Here is a 15,669-nt window from a genome sequence, read left to right as displayed (position 1 = left end):
TGGTTTTGTTACTTTGATGTAGATAACTGTGTTCAAGTTGTCTTTCGGCCCTGCTGTGCTTACGTGTACTTATAGAGCCGTTGGTGTATGGAAAACATCTAAATTTTGGAGCATTAAAACTGAAAGGTGTTTCAAAGACACATAGTCAGAAACACATCATAGAGCAGCAGGAATCTTTTGCACTCATGCTCCTGACAGTTAGGGCTCTGGTCTTAACTGTTGTCAAGTTCAGACACTTAGTGATTTAGAAACCAGCCTGGTCCATTGTTGGACAGTTACTAGAAACTAGTTCATTACCTGAAATCGTTTCCTTTTAAATTTCTTAGGTCTTAGTATTCTGCCATCTACAGAATTAAATGAAAATGGTAGGAATCCAATGACACTGTGTCTAAACTTTGAAAATAGGCTCAAATTACAGATCATCCACACATTTTCTCACAAACCACATATATGAAAGACAGCCTCCGTTAAGAAGTATAAATTCAGAGTATCTTAAAAATCCCCTCTAAATATTTTTCTAAAGTTAGACCAGATAGATCAAGAGTCCTTATTTTTAAACTGCACTCAGACATTACGCTTTTCAAAGGCCCCCTGCAATGTACAGCACAGATGCGTGATTAAACTTTCTTTATTTGGTGAAAATCTCGCATGAAACGCAGGGTCCTTCCTGCTCTGGCTTTCATTATCTGACTCCCAGAGCATTGTTACTTTGGTCAGGGCTCCAGCCCTATTGGCTCTGGCTGGCCTGTCCTGGCCACTGTGTAGCTGCCTTCAATGGGGCAGCCTGGCTGGGGAAACCCAAGGGGGCCACCTCTTATCACACCATCAGTGGTGGCAACAGCAAAGCACGTAACAGCCTGGAAAAAAGGAAGTTCACAGATAGGCCTGTAGTTCTTCTTTTTGTTTTGGGCTCATAACTTATACTTTACGGAGTCTCAATTCCAAAACTATGACATTTAAAGCAAGGCATGTTAGATTTCTGCCTTCTCACTAGATAAGAAGGGATACCTAGCTTATATCCAAATAGGAGCTTGCATGGTTGCTAATTTGGTTTTTCTTTCAGAGTTGGGGTGTGCCCACAGCAAGTAATTGACCTCTTGGTGAATAAGGCCGCAGGCTGCTATATTGGGCCTGCCTTTTTTGGTCACTTAGCTGGAGTTTCTCACAACAGCGTTCTGTGTGTTCTGTGTATGCTGAGGTGACTACTCAGGGAGCTGAGCTTCCAAAAGGATGGAGCCCAACCCCAGGAAGGGTGACCCCACAGACGGGACTCTTCGAGGAACTGGCAGCATTCCCATCCTGCCTCCGCTGTCTGTTTCTCTCTGAGTGTCTTCTTCATTCCTTCCTTTTCTAAAGACTGCCCTTCTGACTTCTTGGACCACAGTCATGGAACATGTGGCTTACAGGTTCAGCCAAAGAGAGAGTGACACTCACTCTTTCTCTCCATCTCATATTCTCTGGACAGGGAATCTCCTTGGCTGCCCTGAGCTGAGTACTTCTCTGGTTCAGTTAACTATCACCGTGGGCCTCAGGGCAGCACCTTGCTCTTAGGAACCTGATTGGTAGATGTGTTTCAAGGATGGAAGGGGAGCATTTTGCAAAAGGCAGGCAATCTGATAGGTGTCCACCCCACTGGGGATATGATGAGGTGCTACAGTACACATGGTATATACTCCCAGAGGATCAATTTCCCCCCTAGTTTTAGAGTAAACATGATTTTGATATTAAAACAAATATATATATGTGTGTTTGTGTATATATATGTGTATGTATGTGTGTCTATACACAATATACACACGTACTAAGGTGGAACATTTGCAAGAATTTTAAAGATAACCATGAGGGAGAATAATTAATTTTGTATTTAAGAGATGCTCCTCTGTTGTTAGGACATTTTGGTAGGATAGTTCAGGAAGTACTAAAATTTCTGGCCAATTACAGGCTGGAGTTGGAAGTATTTTTTTTTTTTAAGATGGGGTCTCACTCTATTGCCCACGCTGGAATGCACTGGGGTGTTCTTGCCTCACTGCAGCCTCTGTCTCCCCAGGTTCAAGCGATTCTCCTGCCTCAGCCTCCCAAGTAGCAAGGATTAACAGGCACACGCCATCACACCCAGCTAATTTTGTATTTTTAGTAGAGATGGGGTTTCTCCATGTTGGCCAGGCTGGTCTCAAACTCCTGACCTCAGGTGATCTGCCTGCCTCAGCCTCCCAAAGTACTGGAATTACAGGTGTGAGTCATTGCACTGGCCTTGGAGTTGGAGGTTTAACATGAAACCATGTTGAGTTCTTGAGTATTTTTGCTTGTTTTAGTTAAGTGAGGGCAGAAGATTCGCTGTCTGTGTATTACCGAATTGTGTGTGTACAGAATACTCCCATTGTGGGTGGCTGGGCTAAGAAACAATTATGTAATCTTTCAAGAACCCTGCACAGATTATGAGTGTGTTTCTGGAATAAGGCAGAATAATGAGATTTATACAGTGTTGGTGGCATCAGTGGGCTTGTAAATAGTTAACTCTTTCACTTGTAGCCCACGTAGAGTTGCCTGTCTGTATCTCCTCATAGCCCACTGCACATAGTGTGACTTTATTTTTCTTGACCACAGAAAGAAGACAAAACTAACTGCAGTGCTTTTACTTTAGCTAGGAGAGATTCCAGCTGAAGTACTTTTCTGTGATTTAAACACCTACATGGGAATATCTTGGAGAGTTAGGAAAGAATTGACTTATGAAGGCGTCTACATTAATGTCTTTCTGGTCTCAGGTTCTTCCAGAACCAGAATGTAGAAATATACATTTCTTTTTATTTGTATATTCCACACATATATGGAATAAATATATATAGCATAATTCATATTAATAGAATAATGCAGAAATCAACATTGAAGACATTAAACCACTTATTTTTATTGACGTGGAATATGTATGTACGTATGTATAGATAATATATAGTGGTAGAATGTGGATATCGATATTGTTGAATACACCAATAAACTATCCACTGTGTTTATTGATATCCTGGAATAAGATTCTAATAATCTTATTAACTGAGATAATGTCAGTCTTCTGACAGGGTAAATTCAACAGCAATCAGTAGATAAATTCGGAATGTTTCTTTTAATGATCCTGTTTTAATTTTCCCTAAAGTATAAAAGCAATTTCCTTAAGATATTAAAGAAAATAAAATTACGATTGTACCATCCTCATACAGGAGTTTTTCTTTTGTTTTGTTTTGTTTTGTTTTGAGATGGAGTCTTGCTCTGTCACCCAGGCTGGAGTGCAATGGCATGATCTCGGCTCAGTGCAACCTTTGTCTCCTGGGTTCAAACGATTCTCCTGTCTCAGCCTCCTGAGTAGCTGGGATTGCAGGCACATACCACCACGCCCGGCTACTTTTTATATTTTTAGTAGAGACAGGGTTTCATCATGTTGGCCAGGCTGGTCTTGAACTTCTGACCTTGTGATACGCCTGCCTCGGGCCTCCCAAAGTACTGAGATTACAGACATGAGCCACCATGCCCGGCCTACAGGAGCTATTTTTTTTACTTTTATTTTTCTAAATAAACAAACAAAATCACTATCACAGCAACAAAGTCTTTGTAATGGAACTAAGAATTCCTGAATACTTCAGGGAGTATCCTGAGGATAAGTTAGACTTAAGAGTATTGATACTGCATGCCACATGATCTGTACCTATCATCACCTTACAAAGAGCTTTTAAAGCAGTCAGGTACCATAAAAAGTCAAAAATGTTTGTTTCTGGCCTCTACTCTTTCTTGGGTAAAGGATTAATTAAGGGTGTAAAGTGTCTTTCAAATACTCTTTTTGAAGCACTGGAGGAGTAAATACAGGCCTTTTGCCTGGGAGCATTTAAAAATCAGTATAAATATTAGCCTTATGATTCTTATAAAGATTTAGTTTAAAATGAGAATTTTGCAGCTAAAATATTTGAAAACTTGAGGAGTATTTTAAAAATGTAGATTATCAGGATGCAACCCTAAGGATTTTGATTTGTTAGACCAGGGACAAGGGGGAGCAGGAATCTATATTTTAAGTCTTTCTTAGGGATTCTGGTTTGGGAATAAATATTTAGGTAACAAAAATAGATAACAGGCAGAGTGGTGGAGTCCAAAAAAAGTTTGTGTGTACCAATGCCTGTTCTTTTTTTGCTGAAAGATTAAATAGTTTTATTGTATGTGTTATTTTGAGATTTTTTCCTACTTAAGCAAAATTTTTTGCTTTATTCCCCCTTTGATTTTGCACTTAGCAATTTCAGGATAAAGACACAAAAGGTATCTTATCATGGCTATTATTCCCATCCTGAATGAATAATCCTTCATTTGGAGAGTGTAGTTGATTATAAAAACAAGGACTGATGCATAAATGTTAATATTGCTTTCAGAATTTTTGAATATAGCAGTCCTAGTATGTCTTTTGGAGAAAAAAAAACTAAGCAGTGGAAACATTCTTTTTCATATTTTTATAGCTGAGATTGACATTTATGGCTCAGTTGTTGAAATTTAGGAGGTTGAGGAAACAAGCTGGAATTTGGGTCCGCCCAAGTGTAAGTCTAGACGAACCAGTCATTCAGTCTGCATTCAGTTTGCAGAAATAAAATTCAGCCAACTTTGTTTTGAAATATGTGAATCACAACAGCACCAAGATCCAGAAAGATTAATGGGCAAAGAGTAAGAACAGATTTTTCACAGGAGGAAATACTTGCAAGCATGCCTATAGAAAAACACTCCACTCCAAATCAAAGCAATGGAAGGAAAAAAATAATGAGAAATCATTTTATGACTATTAAATTAATATAAATACAAATAATACAAAGCTGATGTGATCTCAGAAAACGAGTATATTTTTATATTTCTGGCAGCAATGTTAATTAGTTCAGTTCTTTTCGAGAACACATTGGCAGTGGATGTAAAAAGTCACACAATTGTTCAGACTTTTTGACCTAGTAACCCACTCCTTGGAATTTATTCTAAAGAAAAAAAAAACTGTAAGAACAAAGACATTTATTGTGCTGTTATTTCTGATGGTGAAAAATGAGAAAGAATTTGGATGGACAACAACAGACAAATAAAATGTGGATGTTTTTAAGCTACTCAAAAACATATTCAGGAAGACAGTGAACAAAGAAAAAGTTTTGGAAAAAAGTGTAGTAAAATGTATATCTGTGTATTATAATAAAGTATATAAAAGACCTATCAAGAAATAAACATCTTTATTATAGTTTTATCAATATATGTGAATTTAAAAACATTTAAAAATATATTAGTAATATATTTTAAAAGAAGCATTATAAACCTTGTTAACTCACAAGTTTTTTCCTTTCTTAGCATAATGCAGTGAAAATGGGTGAAGTGAGATGTGTTTCATCTGAAATTTGAAGGGCTTTACAATTCTTCTCCTTTAACTAACTTACCACCCAAAATGAATTCTCTAGCTTTGTCAGTTGTCTTTTCTGGCTCTGCATTTTTTTCAGTTACCCAAGTAAAGTCTTTGCTGGCTCTAGGATCAGACTGTCTAGATTTAAATTCTATTTACATTTAAATTCTATCTACCTTGGAGAAACTGTATCACTACCCTGTGCCTCAGTTTCCTCATCTGAGAAATAGAGATAATAATGGCCTCTAGCTAGTGAGAATTAAATGAGAGAATGCACATAAGGTGTATAGTAAGGTGCCTGGTACTAGATGTGCTCAACAATATAAGCTGTTATTCTTTACCTACATTTGGGGGGCACTCTTGACTGCCCACCACACTTTCTTCCTTGCTAACAGACCACAGTTTTATTCAGGCGTTCAGCGGCAGTGTGCCCAGCCTCGGGGAGTGAATGAATGAAGGCTTCTCTGCTAGTGGCAGTCCTATTCCCATTTGCCACACATTGGTTGGAAGTGAGCATGTGACTTCATTCTCGTCTGTGAGACTTCATGGAAGTCAGCTGGGGCCTTCTGGGAAAGATATTCCTCCTTGATAAAAAGGCGCAGGGAGATATGTACCCATTACATCTCCCTGGCCCCAGCTTTCCTGCTTTGAACATCCTTGTGTGATGATGTGTTGCTGCTGCAGCTATCCTGCAATCACAAGGAGGTGGTTGCCAAAAACCTAGGCTGGCAGAGCAATAAGATGGTCAGAGCCTGGACCTACGATGACATCACCAAACCCCTCAACTACCTGGTCACTGACCTGTTGAACCTAGACCACCTACCTCTAGAGATTTTGTTAAGAAATAAATCAGTGTCCAAATTGCTCAAGCAACTTTTAATTGGCTATTCTGTTATTTGCAGTTCAAAACACCCTGCCTGATAAGACTGTCATTGGCTAATGCAATTTTAAAATTATGCCACCACAAAGAATTTCATGAGTAGATTATGATTTCTGGAATAAGTCAGCACTCTTTTATTAGTCTTTCACTTTCAATGTTATTTTCATTACGTGCTTTTAAATTTTAAACTTAATAACTGTCTTATATATTTTAAACCTAGAAACTTCTTTGAGAACTACTGTGATAAAGCAAAATGTAGGTAGACTTTTTTGCTTCAATTATCAACATGATAAATATTCTCAAAATAATGCTGTAATGAAAAACATTTTGGTGAGAGTGAATGTAAACCTGTAACTCTACATTGACGATCCTCCTGCAGCTGTGATAGGATTATGGCTTAAATATTTTGAATTTCTGTTTAAAAATAAACTTTAGTGCAGCTGATGAGGAGATTATGTGTTTTATTGAACGCGTTTGCTGAAATTACATCTCTAAAACAAATAGGATGTTGTATACTTTCTTGGCTGTGTTACAAAACTTTTTGCTCCCCAGTGTATGTTTGAATAAAAGTATGTTGGTGGCCACCATATTCTCCCACATATAGAGCAAAATTGTTGGGAAGCTATTCTTCTTTAATAATATTAATCTAACCCTGTTTCAAGAAGGTTTAGTGACTTGATAAAAATTACTCGCCAAATGTGTTTTCTAGTGGGATTTTTTTTCTTAAAAAATTCTTTAAAAAAATTTCTTTACTTTTTGAGACAAGGTCTCACTCTGTTGCCTAGGCTGGAGTACAGTGGCACAGTCATAGCTTGCTGTGGTCTGGAATTCCTGGGCTCAAGCAATCCTGCAGCCTCAGCCTCCCAAGTAGTTGGGTCTACAGGCGTACACCACCATGCTCAGCTAATTATTGTATTTTTTTTGTAGAGATGGGGGTCTCACAATGTTTCCCAGACTGGTCCCAAACTCCTGGCCTCAAGCCATCCTCCCACCTTTGCCTTCAAAGTGTGGGATTACAGGTATGAGCCACCACACTTGGCTAACTTGTGGGATTTTCATAACCAAGATCAGCTGTATACCACACTCTTCTTATATATTACAGAGTTTTCAAGAGTAATTAACTCTTTCTTCATGCATGGCTAAAACTGTTAGTTCTCCCTAAATGAAATTTCTACTCAACTCCAGCACCCCCACCATCATCACTTCCTGAACTACGCATACTTCAGTATCTCCCGCCACATGGACACTGCATGCTACCCCTGCTTTGACTTCCTCCCCATCATCTCCCCAGAGAGCATCCCATGTTTGCAGCAAGAATTTGTTCCCGCAGTGGTCCTCCATTACAAGTTGTGCCCTGTATGAGGCAGAGTTTGCCACAGATACAGAACCAATAGGAGCTATGTCTATGTCTCTATGTCTTTCTCCTCTCTCTCTCACTCTCTCTCTTTCTCTATAAAAATATATATATATATATATATATATATATATATATATATATAAAAGTTATAAGGAATTGGCTTGCATGATTGCAGAGGAATTATAAGGAATATATGCATATATATATATTTAAATTATTATAAGGAACTGGCTTGCATGATCATGGAGGCTAGGAAATCTACAATCTGTGGTGTGGGCCAGCAGGCTCTAGCCCCCAGAGAGCTGATGATGCTGTTGCACTCGCAAGGCAGTCTGCTGGAGAAGTCCCTCTTGCTTGGGATGGCCAGTCTTTTTTTTTCTATTCAGGCCTTTAACTGATTAAATGAGTCTCACCCACCTTATAAAGGGAAGCCTGTTTCATCCAAAGTTCATTCACTTAAATTTAATCTTATCCAGCATCCCCCTCCAATTTGACACATAAAGTGAACCAGGTTAAAGATAATTGGGTTTTGCGCTCTGTCCCTGCAGCAGCAGTGGGCAGGCAGCCAGGAGGGACAAGTGTGGATATGGGTACTTTCTTTTCCTCTGCTTTTGTGTTGCTTGGGTAGTTTTTTGGGATGGAGGGTGAAGGTGGGAAGGGGAAGGATGAGGAGGGAAGCCCTGTCCCGAGTGATTAGTTGCTGCACACACTCGTTGGGGGTGAGTGTCTTAAGTCCAACGGGGGGGCCCTTGGCCCAGCCATTTCCCACTTTACCTCGGGCTCCTCCATTTCGCAGCCAGCCCAGTTTGGACTTTTGGTCTGAGTTGAGCAGAACTTTCCTCTACCATGACAGAGGCTGTATGTGTGGGGAAGAGACTGTTAGAAAGTGATCACTCTTCACAGCTGGGATCCTTGGGTCTGATTTGGAGAGAGCCTTGGGTTCTTGTCTTACCTCCATTGTGTGGTTTTGGGTGTTCCCATCATCTTTAAACCTCAGTTTCCTCATCAGCCAAATGGGAATAATAAGGCCTCAGTCTGTTGCTATGGGGATTATATGAGAGGTTTTGTGTAAATGATTTGTGTCCTCTCAAGCATGATATGAATTAAGTTTGGGTTTTGATTTTATTTCACTTCTTGCCACTGGACAAAATCTAATTTATATAAAGCCATTGGTTTTGCTCTCTAGGTACCCAGGACTTCTGTCAATGTGATTTCCCTATGATAGGGTTGCTAAATTTTCTTTCAGGGTACATTGTAAGGGATCTGTTTCCTGGACATGGGAGCCATATTTCAGCAACCTATGTCCAGCTACTCCATCCAGTGTGACTTGTCACACATCTGGGAGGCAGAGCTGTTAGTGCTGCCTTGCTTGGAAGCCCTTGCTGACAGTGAGCAAATGAATAATTAACCTAATAAGTCCTGTGCAATCTCTTTGTTGCCTGGTATCATGCTCAAAGATTAGATTTCCCGGGCAGAAGCTGAAACAATTTTGTTTTATGACATTCAATATAAGGACCATACTTGAATAAAATAAAAACTGACTGTTCATTCATTAGCTTGGACATTTATTCAGTCAACTCATATTAACCACACGGACTGCATTGTTAGCAGCACACTAGGTAGTAAGGAAGGGACAAAGGGGAAGAAAGAGAAATAAGACTGGAAAGATACAGAGGCACCTGGTTGCCAGGCTTGAGTGTTTGGATTTTATTTTGTTGACATTAGAACATGGGGGCTGTGGGTATTGGGCTTGAAGTTGGGTCACCGGGGTTCCAATTCTGGCTCTGCTGCTTCCTAGCTGTGTAATCTTGAGTCAGTTACCAACCACACTGTACCTCAGTTTCCTCATCTCTAAAATGGGAAGAACAATAATATTGTACATATCTCATGATGTTATAGTGAGGATGAAATGAGGGAATGCATGAAAGTCACTCAGAGTAGTGACTGATCCTGGGGAATTTCTGTAGGTGTTTGAACTGTAGAAAATGTGTGTCAGGAAGATAAATCTAGCAGCAACACAGGGTAGGGTGGCTCCAATGGGAAAATGTTGCATAGGGGGTTGGGAAGACTGTTGCCGTATAAACGAGGTGGGTGACAGCATCAGGAGCCTGGGAATTCAAGCTCCCATTGTAGGGATGGCTGGGCAGAATGCTTTAAGAATACGGGGTTATGGGGCTGGGTGAGGTAGCTCATGCTTGTAATCCCAGTGCTTTGGGAGGCTGAGGCAGGAGGATTTGCTGGAGGCCAGGAGTTCAAGACTAGCCTGGGCCACATAGCGAATTGCATCTCTTAAAAAAAAAAAAAAAATAGCCAGATGTGGTGGTAAATACTTGTGGTTCTAGCTACGTGGGAGGCTGAGGCAGGAGTATCACTTGAGCCCAGAAATTCCAGGCTGCAGTGAGCTGTGTTAGTGCCATTGTACTCCAGCCTGGGTAACAGAGTGAGGAAGAAAAAAATTTAGGGGTTAGGCAAGGCACACACATTCATGGGATTATAGGATGACTCTTCCCTCTTACCCTATGTCTTCCTTACATTTCATTCTTCAAAGCCTGACCTTCATCAGGACTCATGTGGCCATGTTGTGCTTGTATCCCTGATGGCATTTTCTGGTTTGGGGACAGAGCAGGTGATTAGGAATGAAGCATTGGGATAGGGTTCAAACTTCTTATTCATCCCTCTCTTTTTCCACTTTTTTCTGTTTACTACTCTCAATTTGGCAAAAGGAGTTACATGATAGCTGAGAACTGTATTAGGGAATATATTTTATTTTTCTTTCTTCTTAGATTTTAGAATGTTTCTGAAAGAATTTAAGGTGCAGCTTTTATTTGATCAGTCTTGATTCACTTTTCTGGCCTTCTAATTTTCCCTAAATGTAAAGATATTTCAATGTCACAGTAACTGATGGCTCTAGCCACTTACTGACCTAGAGTAATGCATACAGATGAGGAATGTGGCCTCATGGTCATTTCGTGGGACAGGAAGTTTATATCACTGTTAGGAAAAATAACCCCACAAACAGCTTTGTAAATCAAAATGTTCATATTGTTTCTTAAAATAAGTTGCATGTGTATACTGGTGTCCCTTGGTATCCATGGGGGATTGGTTTCAGGACTGTTGTAGATACCCAAATCCAGGGATGCTCAAGTCCCTGATATAAAATGGCGTAGTATTTGCACATAACCTATATACATTCTCCCATATACTTTAAATCATCTCTAGATTCCTTATAATACCTAATACAATGTAAATGCTATGTAAATAGTTGTTATACTGTATCTTTTTTATTTCTTGTCTTTATAAATTTGTTATTTTTAAAAAAAATTTGTATTATTATTTTTGGGATAGAGTCTTGCCCTGTCACCCAGGCTGGAGTATAGTGGCACATCTTGGCTCACTGCAACCTCTGCCTCCTGGGTTCAAGTGATTCTGACCTCAGGTGATCCATCTGCCTCGGCCTCCCAAAGTGCTGGGATTATGGGCATGAGCTACTATGCCTGGCCTTTACTATTGCATTGCTATTTTTTATTGTTTTTTTTCCCCCAAATATTTTAGATATGTGGTTGGTTGAATTAAAACCAATGGCAGATGTAGAACCCATCATATGGAGGGCCAACTGTAGATTCAAGATTGGCTACCCACAGGTCACCCACTTATACACGTGCCTTTACCATGTGTGGAATATGATAGGTCATGTCTCTAGAGCAAGGGTATAGATAGCTAAAGAGAAAATTAGCATCACTACTTGAGCTGTAGAGTCAGCTGTCTTTAAAATTTTGTCAAACCACAGCCTGGCATTAGTTAGATTTGATGGGGTAGAAAGTGAATAGTAAGCTGTCTTTGTAAATGTTGTGATTTTTCCCATCTTCCATTTTTCTATCTCCCCAGCAACAGTTTCAACTGGTAGATGAGTTCTGACACATGAGACACCTGGCATTTTGTCCCAGTTCTATCCCAGCATACGACTGGTGACAATAAATAGACGTGATTATTAGCAAATAATATTAGGAACATTGTAAATAGATGATCCTTCAGAAAAACAGGAAGGTAAACAAAAAATGCTGCCTGCTGCTTATATACTGACCTGTCTGGAAGCTGATGATACATTCTTCTTCTTTGCTAAATTAATAAGAGGGTGGGAAGTGGCTTTCTTCCACTGCCATTGTATTCTGTGATGCGTAAATCTAACTCAGTTTTCCCATTATGCTATGGGTAGTTGCTTAATAGAGTCTTGTCCAAGCACTTAAAAAAAATCACTCTACCTTTTGTGTTGCTGCTGACATGAGCTATTAAGAAAGTTGAAACTTGAGTAGCAGCTGCTTCCATTGCCATTTATAGCCACATAAGTCGAGTTGAATTTCTTTGTGCTTTGAGATGTGGCTCCCGTTTGTGAGGAGTATTTGGTTGTTTTGATACTTTTATTTTGGATGACAGTGATGAGTGTTTGCTAACTTTTATCCATATGTCATCGTATGTTTGCATTTCTGGGTGGCAGAATAATAGCTCAATGTCTATTTGTAATACTATTTTATTTCTTAACTCCCCTGATTTGAGGCCACACATATTTCCTGTGTCTGCCCTTGCTATGGTTTGAATGTTTGTGTCCCCACCAAAATTCATATGTTGAAACTTAATCCCCAGTGTGATCATGCTAAGAGGTGGAGCCTTTGGGAGTGATTAGGTCATGAAGGCTCAGGATTCATGAATGGTATTAGTGCCCTTATGAAAGAGGCCCGAGGGAGCTTGTTTGCCTTCTCTGCCACATGAGGACACAGCAGGAAGGTACGATCTGTGAGGAACAGGCCTCCACTGGATATAAAATCTGCTGGCACCTTGACATTGGACTTGCCGGTCTCCAGAACTGTGAGCAATAAATCTACCTTATATCCAGTCTAAGATATTTTGTTACAGCAACCCAAGCAGACTAAGACAGTCCTCTGTAGGTTTCCTCAGTTTGCAGTTATGCTTTAATATGTTAGTTTTAGGAAGGCCCAACTAAGTTGAATTTATTAGCACTGATTCAATTAACACTTACAAAATGTAGAGTTCAGGCCCAAGTTTCTCTTACTTTGTAAGACTCTTTTGTTGTTGTTGTAAAGCTGTATTTCTGTGACATTGGATTCCTTGTTTCTTAGGTTCTTTAAGGGTTTTATTTATTTTTTTAAGTTTTTCTTCCTGCTGTTGGCTGGAATAGTGACTTCTGAAGACATTCAGCAGCATGAACTAGAAATATATTTCATATGCAGTCACTGTATGTGTATAGTAAATGCTTAAAAATGGTGGACTTTTTTTTTTTTATTCGATTCATGGAAACTTATTCCTCTAAATAAAGAGCTTTTCTAATATTCTGCGGATCTACTGCAATCATTAAAGCACTTGCTCAGTGAAATTGGAGGAAATCTCAAGACTTTCTAGAAAGTGAGTTCCAGCAAAGCTGTAATTAGGTACAGCAACATAATTTTCCTAAGCAATTAAGTTGCTAGTCACAAAATGTGATCTCTTTATCCAGGTCTGGAAGCAAGGGAGCTTGTGCCTATTTGTGGTCCTTACATCTGGTTGTGGTTAGCCTAGTGGACTGGCAGGTCTGAGAGTGGAGCTTTTTGCTGACGTAATTCCTCTATTTCTCCCCTTTGGGCTGTAGGGAGATGACTGTGAGACTTTCTGGTCTTATCTTGAGTGTTGAGGCCCAGGTAAATAAAAGCATATCCCTTGCCTCTCTTGATAGGTAAATCAAGTCCCAACTCTCCTAGATTAGAGTGTCCTGTTAACCATTCTTGACTTTTCTCTCAGTTGGAAAGAAGGGGACTATTCTAGCATTGCCTAAGAATATTCCATAAGGAGAAGAGCCTGGTAGGTTAGAAGTTGAATCCTTTTGTTTATGGTGAACCTAAAGAGTAGCCATACCAGTTTAGTCACTGTGGTTTGAATTGGGGATAGAAATGTTTTAACAAGAAGGTGGTTTGTAGGCTTGCTGAAGATGGGCTTTGATGTCTGGCTCCTCCTGTCACTTTTGAGAAACCTGGTATAACTGGAAATGTAGGGAGCCTTAGGATCAAGCATATTGAAAATGGTTTCCTTTTGGCCAGAATTAAAATTTGATTTTATTTTTCTAGATTGTCCAAGTTGCTGTGATTGTCAAGCCGAAATGAAGTACCATTGTATTATAAAATACCATTATATTATAAAATATTTGCTACATAGATCTAACTTTTCTGTCCTAAGTATTTTCTTTATCATTTTGTAAGCAGTATTAAATTTGTCTAGATAATCAGCTACTAAAATAAACTGATCATGAGGAAGGACCTGTTTTCATGGAATTTTTCAATGGTAGTGCATTTCCTGGCATATAATAGGCATTCAATAAATTGATGAAATAATAAGTAATAGAGTTCAACAAGGATCTACTGATAAAGTTTTATTTATAATGTACCCTAGGAAGTTTTTATATATAGGGTATTTAAAAAAAGATAAAACATTAAACCTAAAGGGAGATTTTTTTTTTAATGGTTAGGGAAGAAAAGCACAGTAATACATATTTTTAAGATTAATATTGTACAAGTATTTTTGTTATGTTTTCAGGTTTTTGGCTTATTTATTAGCAGAGGAGGAAATCTTTAAAGAGTTTCTTTTTCTCTTTCAGGCCACTAGCACTATGTAGTAAATCATTGAAATAATTCTTCCTTTTTATTACTCATATTACTATCAAAACCTGGCATAATGGAGGCATATAACAAATCTTAAGAATAATAAGTACCTCTATTTCTTATAAAAAAGAAAAATCTTACCTTCAGATACTTCATATTTTAAAAATGTTAATATAGATTCAAATGTTATTTTGAAATTTTGCGTAACTTTTTCCAGATTGTAAAAGCAATACAAGTTCATTGTAGAGAACTTGGAAATAGAATAATTAAAATTACTATAAACTTCTGGACCCAAGATAATTGCTACTTAAGCTTGATATAGTTCTTACCAGTCCAGCATTTTTCCATGTGTATTCTACAGAGCACTTGCCTAATATAAGATGCTCTGGTGAACAAGAGTTCAAGTAGAAAATCTATTTATTGTGCCCCTCTTGGAGATCCATAATGCATATTGGCAGTATTAAAGGCTCTGAGAAGGTCTGCAAGAAAGAAATCCTTTGCATAATTTAATCAGTGTTTCCTAAGCTTATTTGACGACTAAGTCCTCTGTGTGTGTATGTGTGTGTAACATTTATTGGCATCCTCACACTTTGATGAATTTAATTCTATTTCCTTTTCTTATTTTAAGATGTTAGCTTTTCTGAGTCTACTCTGGTTATAGAACTTTCTCCTTTAATTTTTCAGGGCTGGTCTCTTGGTAGGCCTCAGAAAGAGGACGCAGATCCAAAAAGCGAGAAGACGTGCCCTGGAAAGGAGGAATAGACTTAAAATGCATGATCATTGTGGGCTGTATAACAAGATTTTACATACATCCAGTCCAAAAATCAAATTTATTCATGTTCAGTAAGATGCTGAGTCTTTGCCAGCTGTGGATTATGCATCTGGGGAAAGCTCATGGAGAGACCTTTGATCATAGGCTGGGTTGTTGTAGAATTTCCTGATTGCAAAGAACAGACCATTACTTTCAAGAGAGGGTGTTGGGGTGTGGGGGGGGGTGAGAAGGTAGCTATGGAATTGTGAGATTTGGTTACTATCTAGTATACCATGTCCTTGGATCTGGCTTTCTGAAATGACTTTTGTTCACAGTGAAATCTTACCACATGTTGTTGTGGCTAATAAAAAAAAAACTTGCTTTAAGACTGCTGTAGAGACACTGAATCTAAACTGGGCACAAACATTGTCACCCACAGAGAGAGACTTGCTAGAAACAAGTGAGGAAGCATCTCTAGCAATTTTGTGGAGGCTTTCTTTAAGCTTCTAGCAACTGTTGCTAGTGTCACTAGATTGCTGTTTTTAGAATAGTTTTAGGGATTTCTATCTTACTTCCTACCCAGCTCTTTCTTAATTTCTGAAATGCCAAGAGCTTAGTGGTAGAAGTCTGAACAACTTTTTTTTTTTT

The 15,669-nt window shown here is 38.8% G+C and overlaps 1 protein-coding gene across 5 annotated transcripts in view; it reads left to right on the top strand.

The window, feature by feature from the left end:
- The window catches only part of ANKRD44 (ankyrin repeat domain 44), a 334,866-nt gene that overhangs the window by 54,140 nt on the left and 265,057 nt on the right, over window positions 1-15,669 (top strand). The window lies entirely within an intron of this gene.

This window comes from Cebus imitator, unplaced genomic scaffold (genome assembly GCF_001604975.1).
Source record: "Cebus imitator isolate Cc_AM_T3 unplaced genomic scaffold, Cebus_imitator-1.0 Scaffold113, whole genome shotgun sequence".
NCBI classification, from domain to species: Eukaryota; Metazoa; Chordata; class Mammalia; order Primates; family Cebidae; genus Cebus; species Cebus imitator.
Note: the sequence above shows the minus strand (reverse complement) of the source record. Positions and strands in the feature narration are given on the sequence as shown.